The sequence below is a fragment of the Primulina eburnea genome, chromosome 7, assembly GCF_022965805.1.
Source record: "Primulina eburnea isolate SZY01 chromosome 7, ASM2296580v1, whole genome shotgun sequence".
Taxonomy (NCBI): Eukaryota; Viridiplantae; Streptophyta; class Magnoliopsida; order Lamiales; family Gesneriaceae; genus Primulina; species Primulina eburnea.
The window spans coordinates 18,080,123-18,103,045 of record NC_133107.1 but is presented as its reverse complement, the minus strand read 5'-3'; the positions used below and the strand labels follow the sequence as shown (position 1 = coordinate 18,103,045).

The window sequence follows — 22,923 nt, the reverse complement described above, 5'->3', positions numbered from 1 at the left end:
CCAGACAATCTTGCATATAATTAATAAAAGATCAAATTAATTAAAATTAATTTCCACAGTTATTTTACCAAATCAATTCATATTACTTACATCTATAGCACAATCACCGAAGACTGCAGCGATTTCAGCACCAGTTGGGGCACGGTTTGACGCTCACGTGTTAGTCACCCATTGAAACATCCTGGGCAACATCAAACCGTCCACATCTCTCCTCCTTGCAAACTTCTGTTCCACGCTCGGACAACATTCATAAGCGAGGATCTGTAACATAAATTTCAAACAGTGTTACTGGTACAAATAAAGATAACAAATCCACTTTAACATTCAAAAAATAATATAGCTGCAGAGGGAGAACAAAACCACCAACAAGGAAGCTGCCCTCAACTTCTTTCCGGCCCTGTGCCTCGGTGAGGTAATTATATCGTCCTGAAAGATCCTTCTTCAAACATCGGACCGCATCCCGATAGGCTACTCTATCCCACGGATAGTGGTTGAACCTATCCAAATCATCTACAAGCCTCAAGTATTTAGGGTCGATCTTCGTCATCTTTTTCCTAGTCGCCTCACCGAATACGGCACAACAAAAGTATAGACTAGCCATCTTTATCTTCTCTATGTCTATACTAGTCTCGTTCTGCTCTTGGACAATAATCTTTCCCTCCAAATCACCCAAAACAATCTCAGCCTTACCTGGAAAGTGTGTGGTGCCAAATACACCTCTGTCAGGTAAATCTTCGGGCTCTATAGCGCAATCGAGACCTGTTATTAAACAATACTCTAACAAAGAAAATCTAAGAGGCCTTTTGCGCACCACCATCCACAAATCATCACTACTAGTATCAAGTATCTGGTTATTCATTAAATACCATAGAATTTGGCTGGAAATATTAAAATCTCTATAATACCTAACTAAATTACCAAAAGACGAATGCTCAAAAAAATTGGTTCTCTCCTCGTTGTTCAAATAACGATGAATCTTTTCAGCAATCTCTTTAAATCTCGATTGGATTGTCAACTTACATCGAAAAATGGCATCCCTGCCTAGTTTCTCGGCAAATATACCTGTGACAAAAAAAAATTACTTAGCAAGGAAAAAAAATTGGTCGACCATAAAACCACACATGTGGTCGACCATAAAACCACAAATGATCGACTATAAAAATTGATGGAACAACTATTATGGTCGACCATAAATTTTATGGTCCACCACAACCAATTTTTATGGTCGACCACGAATGGTCGACCATAAAACGTGGTCGACCATAAAATTTTTGGTGGACCATAAAAATTGGTCGACCATCAAAGATATTTGACCAATTTTTATGGTCGACAATGGTAGAAAACCACAGTTGATTACGCGCACACACACGCAGCAAACATAACTCAAAAATACGATTACAATTCAGAAGAAACAAATCGAAATAAACGCGAAAAATTACCACATTTTCGTTTTCCATTCCTTCGGTTGACTTTTGCAAAGACTCTACGGAAACGTTTTTCCGGGAACGGAGGGTGCGGCAAGGGTTTAGGGGGCCACCGGTGGAATAGGGTTCTCTGCTGTTTTTTTTTTTTTTTGGATAAAGAGTGTTTAATCATGTTTTTTACAGATTTTAAACTTAAAACATAGGGACATAAAGGTAAATTTCATTATGGATCCTTTTTTTCAAAAAAAAATAAAAATACAAGGGACTCCCTTTTCCCTAATTTTCCCTAGTTCTTGCCCCTCTTCGAACCACAGCCTCCCAATGCCTAGACATCCCTAAGCCACTCTCCTGGGCTGCCCTAGCCTAGCCTGAACCGAAACCTGCCCCTTTTCCTTCCATCCTCCAGCCGTGCCCACCCCTTATATTGCGGCTGTCCTCGCTCTTCTCGCCCTGCGTCCAGCAACCAAGGACCTCTCTAGCACGCTTGATTGTAGCCTACACATTACCCTGACCCAGCCCTGGACGGCCCGTGGTGCGCTTCCCTCATGGCCGAACCACCTTGTCCCAAAATCCCATAGGATAACCTAGAAGCCTTAGGTTCGACTTTCCCTTAACATTGCACGTTTCCAGCCTATGTTTCTCCATGGAATGACTCTTTTTACGACTCATAAACGTCTCATATTGACAACGTGTCCTTAGGAATCTTACTTTCCGCAGGTGGTGGTTGTCTACAACTCTCTTGGTTGGAGAAGAACAGATGTTGTGAGAATTCCTGTGAGTAGTTGCGTTCTTTTCCATCTTTAATGAGGTGAACTCAGATCAATCTAAAAGATTTCACTCATCCATTCTTCTTGATGAAACATGGTTTATTCTGGACGCTAATTGTTTCACGATTTCTCGAAAAACATTCTAACTGAATTCTCAATTATATGCATCTGTGTGTGTAGTATTTGTATTTCTGTATGAATGCATATATATTGCATTTATATAGATGGTCAACTGGGTGTGATCTCATCTTGCTTCATTACCTCGATGCAGGTTATCGATGAGAATGTCACTGTTCATGATTCCACTGGACAAGTGATTGTTTCACAGATTATTCCTTTAGTTGGTTCCTCAAGAGACACTAGGAAATTCTATGCCAGTGCTTATGTGGGCAAATCCTTCAGCATTCCCGTGTATTGGCTCGCATTTACAGCAACTGTTCAGCCTTTGGGTTTCAGCACTTATGTGATACCAAGTTGAAAGTTGGCAGGTCTTTAGCAGAATTTTTAGATTTTTATCAGTTAGTAAATGATGTTTGCTTAATCCAGGGTGTAATTGCAATTTATTCCGTTGGCTACATTGTTACATACGCAGCTCCAGCCTCTGTAGAACAAATTTCATACCCTTTTGATGCAAGTCAAATCAGTGATGTTCTAGTAGGTTCAGGAAACTTGAAGCTTTTATACTCGGGAATGGATGGGAAGCTTATGCAATATATTAATAGCAAGAGCTTGGTATGCCATATAGGAATGGCCACATCGGCTTGTCCTTTCACATCTTTCTGTCTTTTACTTATGTTTGGTCAAATTCATGCTGCAGTATTACTTGTCCTCGTAGATGTAACCTTGCCTGAACTTCAGTCTGCTGACCTTCCTTTTTTTAATCTTTTGCTGTAAATTTAAATGTTCTTGAGTCATATTTTATGATATAGGTGAACATATCTCTGGAACAATCATACAGTTAGTATGCTGGAGATGATGGGAGTAAAGATTCTCAGGTAATATTAGCAATATGTTCCTTATTTTTATGTCCTAAAGTGATACTTTTTGAGAATGGTGGAAAAGTTGATTTACTTACGAAAGGCCTCGGGAGCATATATCTTTCGCCCAAATGGCACATTTCCAATACAACCTGAAGGAAAGGTATATACCTTCTCTTCAAATTCAACCATTCAATGCATGATCTATGTTTCCTCGGTTAGACAATGAATTGTTTATCTTATTTTAATTTGCAGATTCCACTTGTAGGTTTTCGAGGACCTTTGTTTGATGAAGTTCATAAGACATTCAATTCATGGATATCCCATGTTAGTTCGAGAATCATTAATTATTCTACTCAAATTATATAAATATAATAGGATATTCACACTCCAAAGAAACAAGAATCCCCAAAACCATCAGGTTTTCCGTTATGTCTTCCACATGGGTATCTCTTCATCTCGTTTAGGGTTTGAGTTACACCCAAGGTGTAACGTCCCGAAAATCAGATTACGTATAAGCCATGCATAATTGCTACTATTTAAATTAAAAATGAATTTTTAAATATATATATGAAGTGGTAATTCATTTTTAATAATTTTAAGTCATGATTATTTTAAAAGTAGATGTTTAGTTTTATCTTTTCAGGATAAATACGCGAGGCCGGACCGGAGTTTGGAGATTAGAGATAAGATTAATCATAAGAAGAATATTCTTAAATTTAATTTAAGTCAAGGAATAATTTAATTTAAAGAAAAAGAATGTTTTAGGATTTACTAAATTTATTTGAGCTAAGTTATTAAATAAGTTCTTTAGGTTAATATTTAATTAAAGTTTAAATAAAAATATGTATACAAATGGGGATAAAATTAATCTAAGTCTAAAGTAATCAAGAAATTAAGAACCTAGCATTTTAATACTTAAATTTTTGGTTAAGTATGCCATGTAATAATTTATTCTAAATTAATGTGTTAATTCACTAAAATATATATAATGAAGGTTTAAAATCTTAAACAATTAAAAAGCAAGGTTTTAATAAAAACATACAATGCAAATTAGTAATAATGATCAACATTTAAAATATTTCAAATGTTTGATAACTCTCCACTCAAACCATTCCTAATTGCACTTCATGGGGTATTCATTTCCCATTTTAATTCACTAATTGGTAGTAATTCAAACACAATATCACACCTTATTTCTCCCCAAGTAATTATCAAGCAAAGCATCGTGTAATGCAGCAAGAATGTGTACAGGAATCGGCAGCTAAGGGTGGAAAAGCAATTCAAATTTCATTTAACTCCTTGACTTGTAACTCCCAAACTAAATGCATATTATAGCACCTTTAACATCTCCTATATCATTCACCTTCATAACCTACATCTCCTACAACCATAAGCTTCGAAAATAGCAGAAAACCAGCAGCTAATAATCGTGAAAACAGCAGCAAAACAGTAGGAGAACAAGAAGAGAAATCCAATTCCGTGCCGTCGCGTCGTATTGTCGTTTTGATTTTTTTTTCTTCAAAACAAATTCCAGGCATGTATATATTGTTTCTTGACTCTTCAATCAAGTCCTGTAGATAATTTTAAAGCATTACATGTTCATGATTCAAGCTACAACTCGAAATTTTGGCAACAAGTTTCTAAAAAAAAAAATATGTACAGCTTCGGCCAATGCTATGTGCTTCATGTTTGGGTGTGTTTTGTTGCGTACAGGGAGTTGCTCGGTTCCAAGCTCACATGGCTGCTACTAGGCATGAATTAGAATGTGTTAGGGTGTTTTTAATTCAATGGTTCAAGCCCATACACGCATAAACCGAGAAATGACAGCAACTTTTTATGAGTACAGAATTTTGGTTCACGGTTTCTGTCATTTGATTGTTTAAGGGGGTGTTCGAATCTTGGCTGTCCTAGGGGCTGTAGCCATGGTTAAAACCCTTCCTTATCATGTTTAGGACATGACCAAATCCTCTTTTCAAAGCTTGTTTCATAGATCCCTCAGATTTTTACATAAAGATGACAAGTACTCATCGGTTTTAAATTTCTGATTTTTGGTATGAGGATGGTTTCGGTTTTGGTTGTGTTGTATGGATTATGGTGGCTTCTAGCCCATAGCCATGGTTCCTACAACACTTCATCATGTCTAGATTGAGCCATGGTCGGTTATAGGACCACTGGAAATGATACAAGACAGCAAGTTAGTGCAAAACATCACAGTACAGAATTTTGTGTCCTTGGGTTGGAGCTGTGATTTGTCCTAGGTATTTGCTTGTGTTGTGTTTGGCTTTTAGCCCTTAGCCATGGTCCAAGCCATGCCTTAGGATGTTGGTAAGAGTCTCTGGTTGGTGGTGCAAGCCACCATGGTCATTAGTTTCATAAATTGATCAAAACAAACACCATAGTTGCTGCTGTAATTTCTGGTTTTTGACAGCAACCTTCATCTTCGGTTTTGGAGGTGGTTTGAGTTCTTGGTTGGCTTTTAGCCCATGGCCTTGGACTGGACATTATCTCAATGAGTTAGGAAAGTCATGTTTTTGGCCGTTCGTGATTTGGTCGAGTTTAGAGGTCGTACGAGAATTTACGGTGAAATCTGCCAAAATGACTCTCGAAAGAGTGTTTTATGTTTTTGGATTCCTTTCACCTATTTTCGAGTTTTACAGTTATTATGCATATTTTTCAGTATGTTTGGGGTATTTTTAATCATGGTTAAACGTCGGTTTAATGTTGGTTCGGGTTGGTACGAAGCCATGGTTAAAAATCAAGTTGTTGGTCCGAATCGTCTCCTTTTTGGTTCTATTGTTAAAATTTTGTCAAGTTAAGATTTATTGCATGTGTCACATATTAGTAGTAAGTCGCAGCAAGCCTGGGAACGATCCAACTCATCCGGTAAAAATAAGGTTATAATTATATTACGTGCATAAAAATATAAAATGTTTGTTTTTGAGATATATGCTATATGTCTTGTGGCCACCTTATGCTTATGGGTTTGGAAGTCGGTAGGCGCAACCGAGGACCTCTCCTCCCGGTGACTTACGACCGGTTATGATTATGTATGGGTACGGACATCCAGTCCAAGGGCTGTGATTGATCTCTACCGCCCAGTATACTGTGGTTTAGTCTGATCAGGCGCTTATGCTATGTTATGGGCCACTTGCTTAGAAACATTATCTCTACCAGAAAAATTATGATATGTTATGACAGAGCTCAATTGAGCAAAGCTTTTTTAAGTATGAATTTTCAGTTATGCACGTAGTTATAATTATTCATGATACGATTTTCACCGTACGCTCTACGATACTTTATTTTTATGATGCATGCGATTTAATGATATATTTACTTGTTATTCACGATATATACATGTTGAGTCTTTAGACTCACTAGACTTGATTGTTGTAATTATTGATGAGGTCGAGACCGCGGGCGGAGACCAGTGAGCGATCTTGGGACAACAGTCCTCATGATTTAATTTATGCACCTTTTATTATTCAAACTCAGTTTTAAATACGTTGGATTATTTTTAAGTTGATGTTTACGTTGAATTATTTTTAAATTGTTGGTTGAAAACAATATTTGCTTCCGCTTTTATTTTAAAGTTAAAATTATTTACATATTTACTTTAATTAAATGGGACAAGATAATTATTTATTTAGAAAATTTTAATAATTCCGCAAAATTACGAATACGAAATACGGGCCTTTACACAAGGTATGGAAAACAAATTATGAGTAATGAATCATTGAATGTTTGTCAATTATGAGGGTCATATATGTTTTGATGCATGCATTACAAAATTTTTCGATGTATGTTGACAATTTACTGATTTAGGATCTTGAAAGTATTTTCCGAAGGTTATTAAGTTGAAATTGTGAGAAATTATGCAGAAATCAATTATGTGATGCAAAAGCTTAAATGGAAGAAAGATATACAAACTTAGAAATGTATGTCAGTGCATTGTTCATCGCCTGTGAGGAATTAGGGAAACCGAGACTTGACCCTTCTTGGAAACTAAAATACTCCCATTTCTCATTTCTTTGTTACCGATTGTTAACATACTTATCTGCAGATCACGAGAGTGTACAAGGAAAAGGAACATGTTGAGGTTGAATTCATGGTAAGTCAGCCTTCATATGTTCTTTTAGCTGTTCATAATAAAAACAGTTTAAATTTCTAATGTCCGAGCTACCCATAATGTCTGGCATCACCGGTTGGTCCGATACCCATTGAAGATGGAATTGGGAAGGAGATAGTAACTCAAATAAAGTCAACTGTAGGAAACAACAAAACATTTTATACACACTCTAATGGGCGTGATTTTCTTGAACGGGTGGGTTGCATCCATTCATTTCTGCCAGGGGCAAATCATCTTTTGTCCATGGCATGATGTGTTTGTGTATAAATCTCATCAGCATCACAGCTTGGAAATTAATTATTGGGATTTATAATGTAATGTGTAGAACTAAAGCTTTTGTCTTGTTTTGTAGATCAGAGACTACAGAGGGGACCTTCAAGTGAACCAACCAATTGCTGGAAACTACTATCTTGTATGTTTTCTCAAGAGCAGTACTTTCCAGAAAATATTCATTTAGTATTTTTGAAATGAATTTTTTGAAGCACTTCTACTACTTTAAAATCTCGAGAACAGGAATATCTGAAAGTGTCGACGTGACAACTGTGTTGATCACCTCAAAAAATGTTATTCTTGTGTCCTAAAATGATCGTGCATGGGTTAACCAGGAATCTGTAAAATCCCAGAAAATTTCTCAATAGCATAAGATCCAACACTAGGGGTGAGCAGAAACCAAATTGAACCAAACCATTGGTTTTTAGTTGATCACGGTTTGGATTTGTTTTAAAATCAATAAAACCAAAAACATTGGTTCGGTTCAAATTTTTTATTAAACTATCCAATCAAAACCGAGCGTTTTTGTTAAAACTATCCAATCAAAACCGAACCAAACTGATTGTATAATCATATAATATTTCAATTATATAAATATATTATTCATTTTTAGTTTATATCATATCATTAATATCATGGAAAATTGATAATAGATGTTACTTTTATAAATTTTAAGTTTGCCAATGATTTAAATTGAAGTTTAAAGGACATCGAAGATAAATCTCTCATTTTTTGAAGTGTAATGGCGGATGATGATGATGAAATTTTTTTAAGCTAAACTACTTCATTTTGAGAAGTTATATTTTTTAGAGTAAATTCGTAATGTCATTTTCATACATTATAATGTTAAATTGTTTAATATTTGTATGCATATTGATATTTATCTATTTATAATATAATAGTTAGTTTATAAATTTTAAATTATATTTTAAAATATTCAAAAAATTATTTGAACAAAAATTTAAAATTGGTCTTCTAAACCAAGCCGAACCGAAACCTAGGTTTGGTTTTTAATTATTAATGGTTCGGTTTGGTTTGCAATTTTCAACACCGATAGTATTGGTTTATTTTGAGTTTTTATTGTGAACCGTGTTAGACATGAATTTTATTGTGGCGATGTTAACTAAAACCAGCAGACCAGAACAGTAGACTAACTTATCAGAAGCTACTGGTCTAAGTAAAACTAAAGCAGTAGAAAGGATAGAAATACAGAACCAGTAGAAGACGTTGCCTAACGTTACTACTTTAATTGTTACCGTTAAAGTTCCTAGTACTAGTATTAATTGCAGCATTAAATACTATACGGAGTCATTTAATGCACGTTACCCAATTAAGTATAAAACAAGACTGATTGTTTTATAGCTTTTCTGCAGGAACCTCTTTTGGTAATAATTCTATCAGTTATCTGAAGACATCCTCTGATTATGAACGTTGAACTCAGTCGCTTATATAAACATGGAACAAATCCTTATACGACAATACTTTCGCATAACATCAAGGATCAAAGCTATTTTCACTTATCAGACAAATCTCGAAATTCCTTGAGTACATAAAGTTCAACACAAAGAAAAGTAGCACACGCCTCACAGCTAATATCTGATCTTTTAAAGATCATCTTGTGCTACTGATTCCTACACTCTTCACAATTTTACATCACTTATATTTTATCAGGAAGAGTTTGTAATCTGAAAAGAGTCTTTTCAGAACTTTGTGTATAACGTTTTTGTGAGTTGAGTAACTAAGAGTTTCAGTAGGCTGAAGTGTAAGTCCTTCTGAAGTGGGTGTGTACAAGAGTTGTACTGTAATTTCCAAAGTCTTTTAGTTATACCTTCTGGAAACAGAAGAAGGGGAGACGTAGAAGATTTCATCTTTGAACTTCCATAAACAACTGCTGCCTACTGTTTTTATTGTCTTTCAATTACTTCATCAGATTGTTTCCGCACGTTTTATTGTAATCTAGGTGAAGGTATACGTACAAGATTAACTACTATCTCTAACAGGATTTTAGTACCTCATCAGAAAAAAAAAAAAAAAAGAAAAACGATTAGAGTTTATTCACCCTCCCCTCTAAACTCAACTTCGATCATCAACAATTGGTATCAGAGCAGGTCATTCTTGTTCTTGAAAAACTACAACAGATGGCACACTTCAGCAAGATCCCTGTGTTCTCTAAGGAAGATTTCGATGATTGGAAGATCAGAATGCAAGCTCATCTTGCAGCACAAGATGATGACATGTGGTATGTCATCACAGATGGTCCATTGAAAATATTAAAGCCTAACACAGTTGTTACTGTTACTGAGGGTGCACCGCAGATGGTTGAAAAATCAAGAAGTGAATGGACCAGTGAAGATAAGAAAAAGGCCAACCTTAATAATGTGGCAAAGGATATATTGTATAAAACTCTCGACAAGAACACTTTTAGCAAGATCAAAATGTGTTCTACTGCAAAAGATATTTGGGAAAAGCTCATTTAGATATGTGAAGGAAATGAGCAGACGAAATAAAACAAACTCTCTGTAGCAATGCAGAAGTTCGAAAATCTAAAAATGAGAGCTGGTGAAACTCTAAACGAGTTCGATGAAAGATTCAGTAGCCTGGTAAATGAGCTAACAACTATGGGTAAAGAGCATAACAACAGACTAGCCCTCAAGGTGATGAGAGCCTTACCCAGAGAATGGGATGTTAAAACAATGGCTATGAGAGTGTCCAAAGACTTGAACAAGTTGGAACTGCACGACTTATTTGCAGATCTGAAAGCTTACGAGTTCGAATTGGAAGTAAGAAGTGGAGAAGAGCCTTCAAGCCTACCTACGAAGGCTCTTGCTGCTACTGCTACTGCTTTTACTGCTACTGCCACTACTTCTTCTACTGCTGCTATAGTTGTACCTCAAACACTACCTACTGTGATCATTGACAGTACATTGGAGAAGACTGCTGAACAAATCAGCAGTGATGCTATGTCCTTATTTGTAAAGAAATTCTCCAGGTTCATGAAGAAGAACCATCGAACTTATCAGGGTCCTAATCGCAACTTCAAGAAAGATTCACCATCTGGTGATATGGGATGCTTTAACTGTGGAAAGATAGGTCACTTCATTGCTCATTGTCCTAAACCAAAGAAGGATGACCAGAAGAGAAATGATCACAAGAGGAATGACAAAAAGTCTAGAAGAGATCGAAAAGCAATGATTGCTGAAGAAAGCAAATCCAAATAGGTGGACTCCAGTTCTGAGTCATCTGATTCAGAAAGTCATTCCAGTGACAGAGATGCAGAAGAAGTCAAATGTCTCGTGGCAGAAAATGATTCAACCTCGACATTTGGAGAGGTATTTGACTTTGACTCTAACGAATTTACACGAACTGATTTGATTGATGCACTACATGACATGGTAGAAGAGTATTCTAGACTTTCAGAATCATTTGAAGAAGTTAAGATCGAAAATCAGAACTTAAAGAATCAGAACAGTAAGTTAACTTGCTTGCAAAGTAGACAGCTGTAATGATTTACAAGTTAAGATGAGTAAATTAATAACTGAGAATGAAAGAGCCAAAGCAGATTACCAGAAGGTGTTTTCTGAAAACCATAAGTTGTCGCTACTGGTAAATGCTTGGAACAAGTCTTCTGTTTCACTGGAAAAGATTCAAGAATTACAAAAACAGTCAGGAGATAGGAGTGGTCTCGGTTTTTGTAATAATGAAGGAACTTCTGAAACAAATACTAAGCCAACACTGGATATGTGCAAAGGGAAATATATTCACTTTGTGAAATCCAGCGTGGTACAGAAACCAGAAGTACCTACTGCTTCAGTTGAAAGGAATGTAAATCAGATGAACAGAAGAATGCACTATGGTCTGGGTTACGTTAAACCTAAGGAAAAAGTTGACCAGAGTTCTAGATTCAGAAAAGAATTCAACTCTGGAAGACAACATCCTATGAAGGTTAAAAATTACCAGTACTACAACTCTAAATCTGTTCAGAAGAGATACAGACTGGAAAACAGAAACAGAAGGGAGGAACAACACTTTAATATGCATACTGTTAGAAATAACAGACCCTCTGTTGCACACACATCTTTGGATACCCGAAGTACAAGGTCACCAAAAATTGTACAAATTTGGGTCCCCAAAGGACTGATAAGGCTTGGACCCAAATAGATTTGGGTACCAGATACTAAAATTTGTGTTTGCAGGAACAGTAGAAGAAAGCAGAAGTCAGTAACTCTACATGGTATCTGGATAGTGGATGTTCCAGACACATGACTGGACAGAAAAACCTACTTTCCGAGATAGTGAGTTGCACTGGACCAAAGATAACTTTTGGAAACAACTCAAAAGGTAAAACCATGGGTAAAGGTAAGATTATCCATGGTAACATAACTATTAATGATGTGTTATTAGTTGACAATCTTTGTTACAATCTAATCAGCATTAGTCAACTATGTGATAATGGTTATTCTGTAGCCTTTCAGAAGCATTCATGTATAGTTAGAGATTCTGTTGAAACTACTGTGTTAACTGGAAAGAGAGAAGGCAACACTTACAGAGTCTCTTGGAACTTAAATCATGTCAATACTCCTAGATGCTTAGTTGCCTCTCTTAGATATAAACACTGGCTATGGCACAAGAAATTGAATCATCTGAATTTCAAGTCAATCAATTATCTCAAGAAGCAGAATATAGTTGATGGATTACCTGATATTAATTTTGTTAAAAATCATGTTTGTTCTGCTTGTCAGCTTGGGAAACAGATAAGATCCAGTTTCAAGAACAAAGATAGCAAATCAACTTCAAGATGTCTGGAACTACTGCATATGGATCTATTTGGTCCAATCCCTATCATGAGCTTAGGAGGAATGAAATATACTCTTGTTGTTATTGATGATTTTTCTAGATTCACTTGGGTAATATTTCTCGCAGGAAAAGATCAAACCAGTAGCCTCCTTATTAAGCTACTGAAAAGGATTCAAAATGAAAAATTTACTTCCATCATTAAAATCAGAAGTGATCGGGGTACTGAGTTCACTAACAAGTATCTTGAGTTATATTTGAATGAACAGGGGATTCATCATGAATATTCAGTTGCCAGAACACCTCAACAAAACGGAGTAGCTGAGAGGAGAAATAGAACTCTAAAAGAAGCAGCTAGAACAATGCTAGCAGATGCAGACATCTCTCAGCGCTTCTGGGCTGAAGCTATTAATACTGCTTGTTACACGCAAAACAGATCTATGGTCAACAAAAGGCACAATCAGACCCCTTATGAAATATTGAAAGGGAAAAAGCCTAACGTATCTTATTTTCATGTGTTTGGTTGCAAATGTTTTGTACTAAATAATGGCAAAAATCATTTAACTGCATTTGACTCAAAATCAGATGCTGGACTATTTCTTGGTTACTCTGCTGTAAGCAAAGCCTTTAGAATTTTCAACAATAGAACTCTTAATGTTGAAGAATCGATTAATGTTGTCTTCGATGAAAACAGCAGTGCTCCTGAAATATCTAACATATCTGATTTAAGTAACAGGCTAGACAGGATTCACTTGGAACTTGACAGTGAAGATGATGTAGAAGCAAACATCAAGGATCTTCAAAATCCAGAAGCAGACATTCCGATAGTGGAACCAGATGTACAGACATTGGATATACCAATACCAGCAGAAGACACTCAAGAACCTACTACTGGTTCCGCTGAGAACAATCTCAACATATCAAATCAGGAAGATATCCTTTTAAATCCTTTTATCTGGAGAAAATCTCATCCTCCATCATTGGTTATTGGTAATCCAGCAGCGCCTTTGATAACCAGAAGGCAAATGCTTAATGGATACATGCATGCTGCTTTTATATCTCAGGATGAACCAAAGAAAATTGAAGAAGCTCTTCTGGATCCTAGTTGGATTGAAGCCATGCAAGAAGAGCTGAATCAATTCAAACGAAATGAAGTTGGGAATCTATTGACTAGACCATCTCACCAATCTGTCATTGGAACTCGGTGGGTATTTAGAAACAAACTCAATGAAGAAGGCACAGTTGTGAGAAATAAAGCAAGATTGGTAGCTCAAGGTTTCAGACAAGAAGAAGGAATAGACTTTGATGAGACCTACGCACCAGTAGCAAGGCTCGAAGAAATCAGAATATTCTGAGCCTTTGCTGCTTACAAAAATTTCAAAGTATATCAAATGGATGTGAAAAGTGCTTTTCTGAATGGTCTTTTACAAGAAGAAGTCTACGTCGAACAACCTCCAGGTTTTATCGGTCATTTCTCACCTCATCACGTATTTAAATTACACAAAGCATTATATGGTTTAAAACAGGCACCTAGAGCATGGTATGAAACTTTATCGCAGTTTCTTATCGATCATGACTTTACCATTGGAGCAGTAAACAAAACTCTGTTTACTTTAGTCAAGAATAAGCATATTCTTTTAGTACAGATCTATGTTGATGATATCATTTTTGGGTCAACTAACCCCAAATTATGTGCAAAGTTTGTAAAATTGATGCAAGATAAATTCGAAATGAGTATGATGGGAGAATTAACATTCTTCTTAGGATTACAGATTAAGCAACTGGAGACTGGAATTTTTATAAATCAAGCCAAGTACACCAAGGAGCTTCTGAAAAAGTTCGGAATGGAAGCATGCTCTGCTGCTTCTACTCCAATGAGCTCATCTATTAAACTTGATAAAGATGAAAGTGTAATTCCAGTAGAGGTAACTCAGTATCGCGGTCTCATTGGTTCATTATTATATCTGACTGCCAGTAGACTAGACATCATGTTTGTTGTTTGTATTTGTGCTAGATTTCAATCTAACCCCAAACAATCTTATTATATTGCTGCTAAACGTATTTTGAAGTACTTAAAAGGAACTCAAAATTTCGGCTTATGGTATCCCAATGACTCATCGTTAAATCTTATTGGATATTCAGATGCTGATTATGCAGGTTGCAAACTAGACCGAAAAAGCACAAGTGGCTTTTGTCAATTTCTTGGTGATAGGCTGATATCCTGGTTTAGCAAGAAGCAGACTTCCATAGCCACATCTACTGCAGAAGCAGAATATCTGGCTGCTGGAAGCTGCTGCTCTCAGATATTGTGAATTCAGCAACAGTTAAGAGACTATGGGATTCAAGCCTCCGAATCACCTATATTCTGTGACAATACCAGTGCAATTGCAATCACACAAAATCCAGTACTTCTTTCCAGAACGAAGTACATAGACATCAGACATCATTTCATCAGAGATCATGTGCAAAAGAAGAACATTCGTCTGGAATACGTTTCTACTGATCAACAAACAGCAGATATCTTCACAAAACCTTTACCAGAAAATAAGTTTTCTTACTTTTGTAACTCTCTTGGTTTGATAGATTTAACTTGATTTTGTTTTCTTTATTATTATCATCTGTTATCTTGGTTTAGCTTCTATTTTCATAATTACTCGGTTATTTATCGTATTTAACTAACAGTAAGTCACTTGCAGAAAAGCAGAAGGGAAAGTCAAGTACGTAAACTGAAATTTTATTAGAAACCATTCCAGTACATTAAACAATGCAGAAGTAAAAACAGTAGATCTACAAATGCTCCTTAACCAGAAGCGTTACATTTAGCTTTTGTCTTCAGTAATATGAGCACCCTGCAGTTTGTTTGCAAAGTACTTCAACAGGAATAAGAGATTCCAGCAAGATTAAGGCCTAGAAAGAATCTAGCAAGCTTGGGTCTTGTCAGCACTAATGTATTATTAGATGCCTTACAGGGCATCATAGATGATATCAGCTTTATCGATCAACCAGCACTCTCTTATTGAATTAGCATGCTTCTGGAAGGAATCGATGCTACATTTCAATATCAATGGAAGCAACAAATCTGTTTGACTGTGGACACTACAACTCCAGGAGTTTGTTTCAAGGATCATTACGTAAAGAATGAAATCCCCAAACTTCCTTCTGAACATTTCTTCGGCTCCTGGATCAGACTCTAACTCTCTTTTAACTTGAGTTTTCATTGTAGATTATGTTTGTTTAACTTCGTTCCAGTTGTGCAGGTATTTATAGAAGAAACAAAGACTCTTGCGACTGTTCGTTTTCAACGGTTCAGTTTGAGAGATTGCCAAGAGTCACTTGTCGCTTTAATGATCACTTATTAGTTGCATTTACCGAGGGGGAACAGTATCTTAGTCAGACTATGATTTTGACACCTTTTTCAGAAAACAAATAGAATGTTTGTCTTTCCGATAAAACTACGAGTCTGCTGGTTTTGTCAAAGTGCTCAAATATTTCAGCACCCTGAAACTTCCAGCAGACGTTATCATAAAACGACAAATCTTCTTCTGATTTTTAGTAACCGTCTGGACAGCCCGCCTTTTTCAAATTTTTGAAATCATTCGTATATCTGACAGTTTCTGCAAAACTTTTCAAACACTCAACCAAAAACATACTGACACGTGTCTTTATGTTTATTTGACGGCTGTATTTTTATCTTAAATTTCACCTTTTCATCTTTATTGTTTCATAACTGTCGTTATCCAGCTACTGCTTTCTCTCCATCATCTCTAACTACTGCAAATTGTATCTGATTCTATCCTCATACAGAAATGGCCGGAGCATACATTCTCAACGCATATCAAGTAAATTTTGCTTCTGTTCTCAACGTCAAGGATGAGAATCTCATTAAAATGTTTCAAGACATTGAGAAATCAGGACTTAGAAAATTCCTGGAAGCACCATCTGTGATTTACAAAAATGCTCTCCAGGATTTTTACGCTAAAGCGACAGTACATGAAGGAAAGATTGTTCATTCTCAAGGAGATGCATCCATCTCCATTGATGCCACACTTTTGGGAGCGACCTTTCTCCTCCCACTCTCAGGTATTTCTGAACTATCTGATATCTCCAAGATAGATATGTCTATTGCGCTCAGTTCTTTCTCAGCCTCTGGAGAAGAGCTATCTCCTTCTTGTCACAAGAAATTACTCAAAATAGAATATCAAATTCTGGCCGATATTGTGGCAAAAGCCATTTTAATCAAAGCCGGCACTTTCGACAAGTTGACTAAGGAGAAAGTTCAAGTGATGACTGCCATCACTAAGGGAATCAAAGTGGACTGGAGTCGTTTTCTCTTTAGAATCATGAAAGATATGGTTGACAGAAAAAGTTCTGGATTCGCTGTTCAAATCAGCGCAATGCTCAAGGATGCTGGTTTCGCCTCTACCAGTGATCAAGATGCTGCTTCAGTATCAATGATTGATGCTGAGAACAAACTCGCTTTAAGGCCTAAGCCAACCGTGGCTGAATTTGTCGCCTTGAAAAAGGAGATTGGAGAAACTGCTTCTGAGGTTCAAAAACCTCAAAGGAAAATTAAAAGGAAAAGAGTGATCATTTCGACTGATTCGGACAAAACATCATCAGAAGAGTCTGCTGCTGCTATTCAACCAACCGTACCAACACCAACCAAGAAGAAAGCTCGCACCGTTCTTAAGATCAAGAAGACAGCAGCAGTGTCTAAGATTGAGAAAGTACCTATCAGACAGGTATTTCCAGAAGTGATTCCTTATGTTCGACCCACTGCTGCTACTTCTGTACTAGCTACTGCATCTATTCCAGCACCATCTTCTACTTCTGGTTTCAAGCCATCGTCCGGAATAGTTATTCGGGAATCAACAAGCGGGTCTTCTGCATTCCGACCCATTTTGCCTATTTCATCATCAGATAAAGACAAAGGAAAAATGATCGAAGAACCACCAGTTTTTGGACTCAAATCAACTGTAACGACCGGTGTTGATCTTCATCTGGCAGAAATCAAAAACTCTGCAAATGATGACATGAATTTTTTTTATGAGTGGCACACGGTCCGACTTTTCCATTCTTTTGCTTACTTCAAGACAAAAGGAACCTATGCAAAAATGATGAACGCAGTGAAAAAAAAATTTCAACTTGCAAAAACTGAAAATATCATCGAGGCCTTGCGCAGAAGGAGTTTCATCCTCGATCAACTGAAATGTCAGAAGCTAGAATCGGTTCTGAAAGTTCTTGAATCGGATTTTGATCCTACTGTTCCTACTGTTGTTCAGGATCAAAACGTTATTTTGATTCTTTCTGACAAGTTAAAACAGATGCGTGAGCAACTTCTTGCTCAAGAACAGGGATTTGGCGAGCCTATTGTATATCACGTCGGCCTTGTTCCAGACTTTAATCAGATTCAGACAGTTGAGGAAAGGACTACAGTCTCACCAAAGGCTTCTGCTCTCAGTACTCCTGCTTCTCCAACAAGGCCCATTCCGTCATCGTCTCTGTTATCTGTACATGAACTGGCTTCGGTTGAAGAAGTCATTGAGTCGATTGTTCCAACGATCTCTACCTCTCAGGAAGCAGCACCGGCTACTTCATTTCCACCTTCTCCTTCTCCGACCCTAGTGCAACATATGGCAGAACCAGATGCTACATCTCTCTTGCCAAATTTAGAGAAATTTTCTGCTGCTCATCAAGCAGAAATGAATATTCTTCTGAATCAGCCTTCTGCACCTTCAACTGCAGAACCATCAGACTCACCTGCTGTCATTGCACCAACGGAAGAGCATTTGGCCTCTGACTTGGCCATTCCCGCTGAAAAAATTGCTCCTCCTCTGGTTGCTGCTGAACCCATTGTCTCTACTCTTCCAGAAGAAAGCTCAGCAGACCCTGGTCCTTCTACTTCTTTGGTGGACACTAATCTCGTTTCTACTGCGTTGACTATCTCTCATCCTGTTCTAACTCAGACGAACTCTCGTCTTGCTGAGATTAAGCAACCCATGCTTGCGCGAACCCCCTCCCCAGAATCAGATGCATTCAACTTGGAATTTCAGATTGAGACTCTGCAACGGGAACTCAACAACGTGTCTGATTTAGTCAAACGAATGTCCTGTTAAAGCATTTCAGAATTCTCTGGTGCTCAAACTTTCAGAGAACGCATGGGCAAATACATTTATAACACGGCAGAAAACATGGAAAGAATGCATGCTGAAACCATCGTTTTCAGACAGGCTATATCGAGAAATCACAGTAATATCATGCTTGCTCAAACTGATATACTCAACCGAATCACCGAGCATGATGATCTCTTCCGATCATTTTCCACTTCCTTGGAACTTATGGATGCCAAGATTGATTCTCAAAATCAATCTCTCACTACACTGAATGATTGCGTATCTTCTCAAGCTCCGTATCTGGAGATGCTAACCAATGGCATTCAGAACCTATCTGGAAGAATGAATGATCTCTTGGCCCATGTAGTTGCCGCTGATGCCAAAAAGGGGGAAGATAGAAGAGATCCAGCAGAAACTAGGCAATCAGAAGCTGAAGCTGAACCTTCAGACAGAAGACTTCAAGATCCTCAGAATGAAGAAGTCATCTACAGGGATATTGAAACTGATTGATTATTTACTTTGATACTTTATTGACATTATCCTTTTTGCTTAATGATTATCTACTTTATTTAACACTTTTCTACTGTTTAGGTTTTGGCATCACCACAAAGGGGGAAATTGTTAGACATGAATTTTATTGTGGCGATGTTAACTAAAACCAGCAGACCAGAACAGTAGACTAACTTATCAGAAGCTACTGGTCTAAGTAAAACTAAAGCAGTAGAAAGGATAGAAATACAGAACCAGTAGAAGACGTTGCCTAACGTTACTACTTTAATTGTTACCGTTAAAGTTCCTAGTACTAGTATTAATTGCAGCATTAAATACTATACGGAGTCATTTAATGCACGTTACCCAATTAAGTATAAAACAAGATGATTGTTTTATAGCTTTTCTGCAGGAACCTCTTTTGGTAATAAAGCTGATTGTATCAGTTATCTGAAGACATCCTCTGATTATGAACGTTGAACTCAGTCGCTTATATAAACATGGAACAAATCCTTATACGACAATACTTTCGCATAACATCAAGGATCAAAGCTATTTTCACTTATCAGACAAATCTCGAAATTCCTTGAGTACTTAAAGTTCAACACAAAGAAAAGTAGCATACGCCTCACAGCTAATATCTGATCTTTTAAAGATCATCTTGTGCTACTGATTCTTACACTCTTCACAATCTTTACATCACTTATACTTTATTAGGAAGAGTTTGTAATCTGAAAAGAGTCTTTTCAGAACTTTGTGTATAACGTTTTTGTGAGTTGAGTAACTAAGAGTTTCAGTAGGCTGAAGTGTAAGTCCTTCTGAAGTGGGTGTGTACATGAGTTGTACTGTAATTTCCAAAGTCTTTTAGTTATACCTTCTGGAAACAGAAGAAGGGGAGACGTAGAAGATTTCATTTTCGAACTTCCATAAACAACTGCTGCCTACTGTTTTTATTGTCTTTCAATTACTTCATCAGATTGTTTCCGCACGTTTTATTGTAATCTAGGTGAAGGTATACGTACAAGATTAACTACTATCTCTAACAGGATTTTAGTACCTCATCAGAAGAAAAAGAAAAACGAGTAGAGTTTATTCACCCCCCATCTAAACTCAACTTCGATCCTCAACAAACCGAACCTATCCGGTTTTTCTCACACCTACCTTTAACCATTATAATCGGTCACAGAAATAATACTATGGAGTTCAACTCAGGTCATTTGTTGTTATTCTTTTCTTTTCTTTTTGTTTTTCTTTTCTTTTCTTTGGTGTTTTTTTTTTTGTTTTGCTTCATTATTTAGTTGGACCTTCTTGCAGATCAATCTTGGAATTTACATCAAAGATAAAACCACCGAGTTTTCAATCTTGGTGGATAGATCAGTTGGAGGATCGAGTATTGCTGATGGGAAGTTGGAGTTGATGCTCCATAGGTTGTAGCTATGCTCTTGTTTTTCTTCAATAATTCTGATTCATCTCTATAAACTTTTGATATCTTTTCTTTGCCATGATAACGTTCCTGCAAAAATAAAAAGAATATTTATTGTCATCTATACACTGCACTTCGAGAAATCAACTCCAAGCTTTGTTTTGTAGGAGATTGCTTTATGATGATGGTAGAGGTGTTGATGAGGCTTAAAATGAGACAGTCTGCATTCTTGAGAAGTGTGAGGGTTTAACCGTAAGCATCTTGATTACCTAGATCAGTTTGCCCGAGTATCTCTGTCATATTCAATAAGTTCTGTTTCATGTGAAAGAATTACATGTTTAAAATAACATTTAACTGTAATCGACTTCTATTCCATTCCCATCAACACACACTTCCATATTCTGTCACTCTTACTGGCATGCAATCTGTTCATATTACTTGCTAAATTCTCACAGATCCAAGGGAAGTACTATCTTGGGTTTGATCCGCTAGGAGAGGGATCCAAGTGGCGTCGATCATTTGGACAGAAGATATACTCACCATTCCTTTTAGCCTTTTCTGAGCAGGTATCTTGTACATTTGTATTTCTTGATTGCCTATATGGTAAATATCTTTAACTCAGACAACGTGCTTATGTACTTGCAGGATGAGGAGTTTACAAATTTCCCCATACCAACATTTACAGCAATGGATCCTTCTTATAGTCTTCCTGATAGCGTCGTGATACTAACCCCACAGGTATTATCTGCTCAGAAACTGATGGTGGCTGCAAGGTTTTTTCTCTTTGGGTGTAATTATTAATGATTTAATTCTATTGGTCGCTTCTAATGCCTCAGGAACTTGAAGATCAAACCGTTCTACTCAGATTAGCTCATTTATTCGAGGTTTGAATTCTTTAATTTTGCATTATTCTCCCAATTTTCCTTGAGATATTTTTATGTTTCTCCAATAAAATTATTATGCAACACTTGTTGATTGTTCTAAGATGCAATCTTGGGCCATGAGTTCATACGGTTCTTATCTTTGCAAGCAATTGTTCTATTTTATATGGATTCATCTTTGGGGCTTATGGGTTATCATTTATGCTCTTGTTGAAAGTCGACCTAGCATAATAGGTGTCCGTAAAAGGGCTACCATGATCACTGTTAATAATGTAGCCCGTACCACATTACTGGTAAGATTAAGGTGGATGTGCTGAATACTGATAGGTGATGAGACCTATTTAGAGTACGCAGGTTGATGACGCGATCTGACGTCAGCTTCACGACTTGGACGGTGATTAATTGTTGGGAGGCTGATATTTTTTGGATTGTATTTCCCTCTTGGTTTACAAATTACAACCGACATGCTAATTGTTGTCCTTACATTTTATTTCTATATTAGGTTGGCGAGGACAAAGACTTATCAGTCATGACCACTGTAGAATTAAAGAGAGTTTTTCCAAACAAGAAAGTAAGACAACACTAAGTACATTTTTCTTTCCATTTATCCTAATATCTTTCTTTAATTGCCATGGCTGGTAATTTTGCAATATCCTCTTGTCAGATATACGATATTCATGAAATGAGTCTATCTGCTAATCAAGAAAGAGAGGAAATGAAGAAGAAAATACTATCTTGGAAAGTAGAAGGAGGTTCCAATAAACAAGCATCTCCCGAGCCAAGATGAGGCCCCGTACATCCCGCAAAATTGGTGGTGGAGCTTGCGCCGATGGAAATTCGAACCTTTATTATCGACTTCCATTCTAAAGTTTTCCTGTACTGAGAGTTTGAGAGGCATTTGACTTAGCTCTACTCATCAATTTGGAAACACTAAATATTTCGGAAATGCTGTCAATAATAAAACTTTCAAAGTCGTTGATGTGCTATTAGGTGGTTTGAAATTGACTACAATGACATGAAAGCATACATCTCGTCATAAAAACCGAGAAAAAAAGTTGTGTTATTTGTATTTTATGCATGCTTATATTACATTAAATGTTTTCTATTTTACGGAGAAAAATATATATATATATATATATATATATATATATATATATATATATATATATATATATTGAAAGGATCGGTTATTCGAATAAAGAGTGTTTAGAAGGGGGGTTGAATAAACACTGCTCAAATTTAAATATTCTTAGACAATATGAGTTCAGTTTTGTTACAAACTGAAACTAGATATCCCGTCGGTCAATAACAATCAGTTAAACTGAATAAAACAGTTGCGGAAAATAAACTGACTGAAAGATAGAGTATCTAACTGAAAATGACAACTGAAGTAATGACACCACAATTTGTTTCTGGATGTTCGGAGACTTGAATAACTCCTACGTCACCCCTTCTATCACGAAGATAGGATATTCACTAAAAGACTTTGATCAAATACAAAACACTGCACTGACCCACTTCAGTTTGGACTTATCACTTTGCCAAAACTGAAACTCTTAGTATGCAACACTTTTACAGATCGTAACTGATCTTAGAACAACTTAGAAAATATATCAAAGATTACAAAGTGCTATTTAAGCTCGAGAATGTAGTCTTGAA

At 36.7% G+C, this 22,923-nt stretch overlaps 1 pseudogene; it reads left to right on the top strand.

Moving 5' to 3' along the window:
* Positions 1-1,028: 1,028 nt before the first annotated feature.
* Positions 1,029-22,352, top strand: LOC140835748 (probable alpha-mannosidase At5g13980; annotated as a pseudogene).
* Positions 22,353-22,923: the final 571 nt, after the last annotated feature.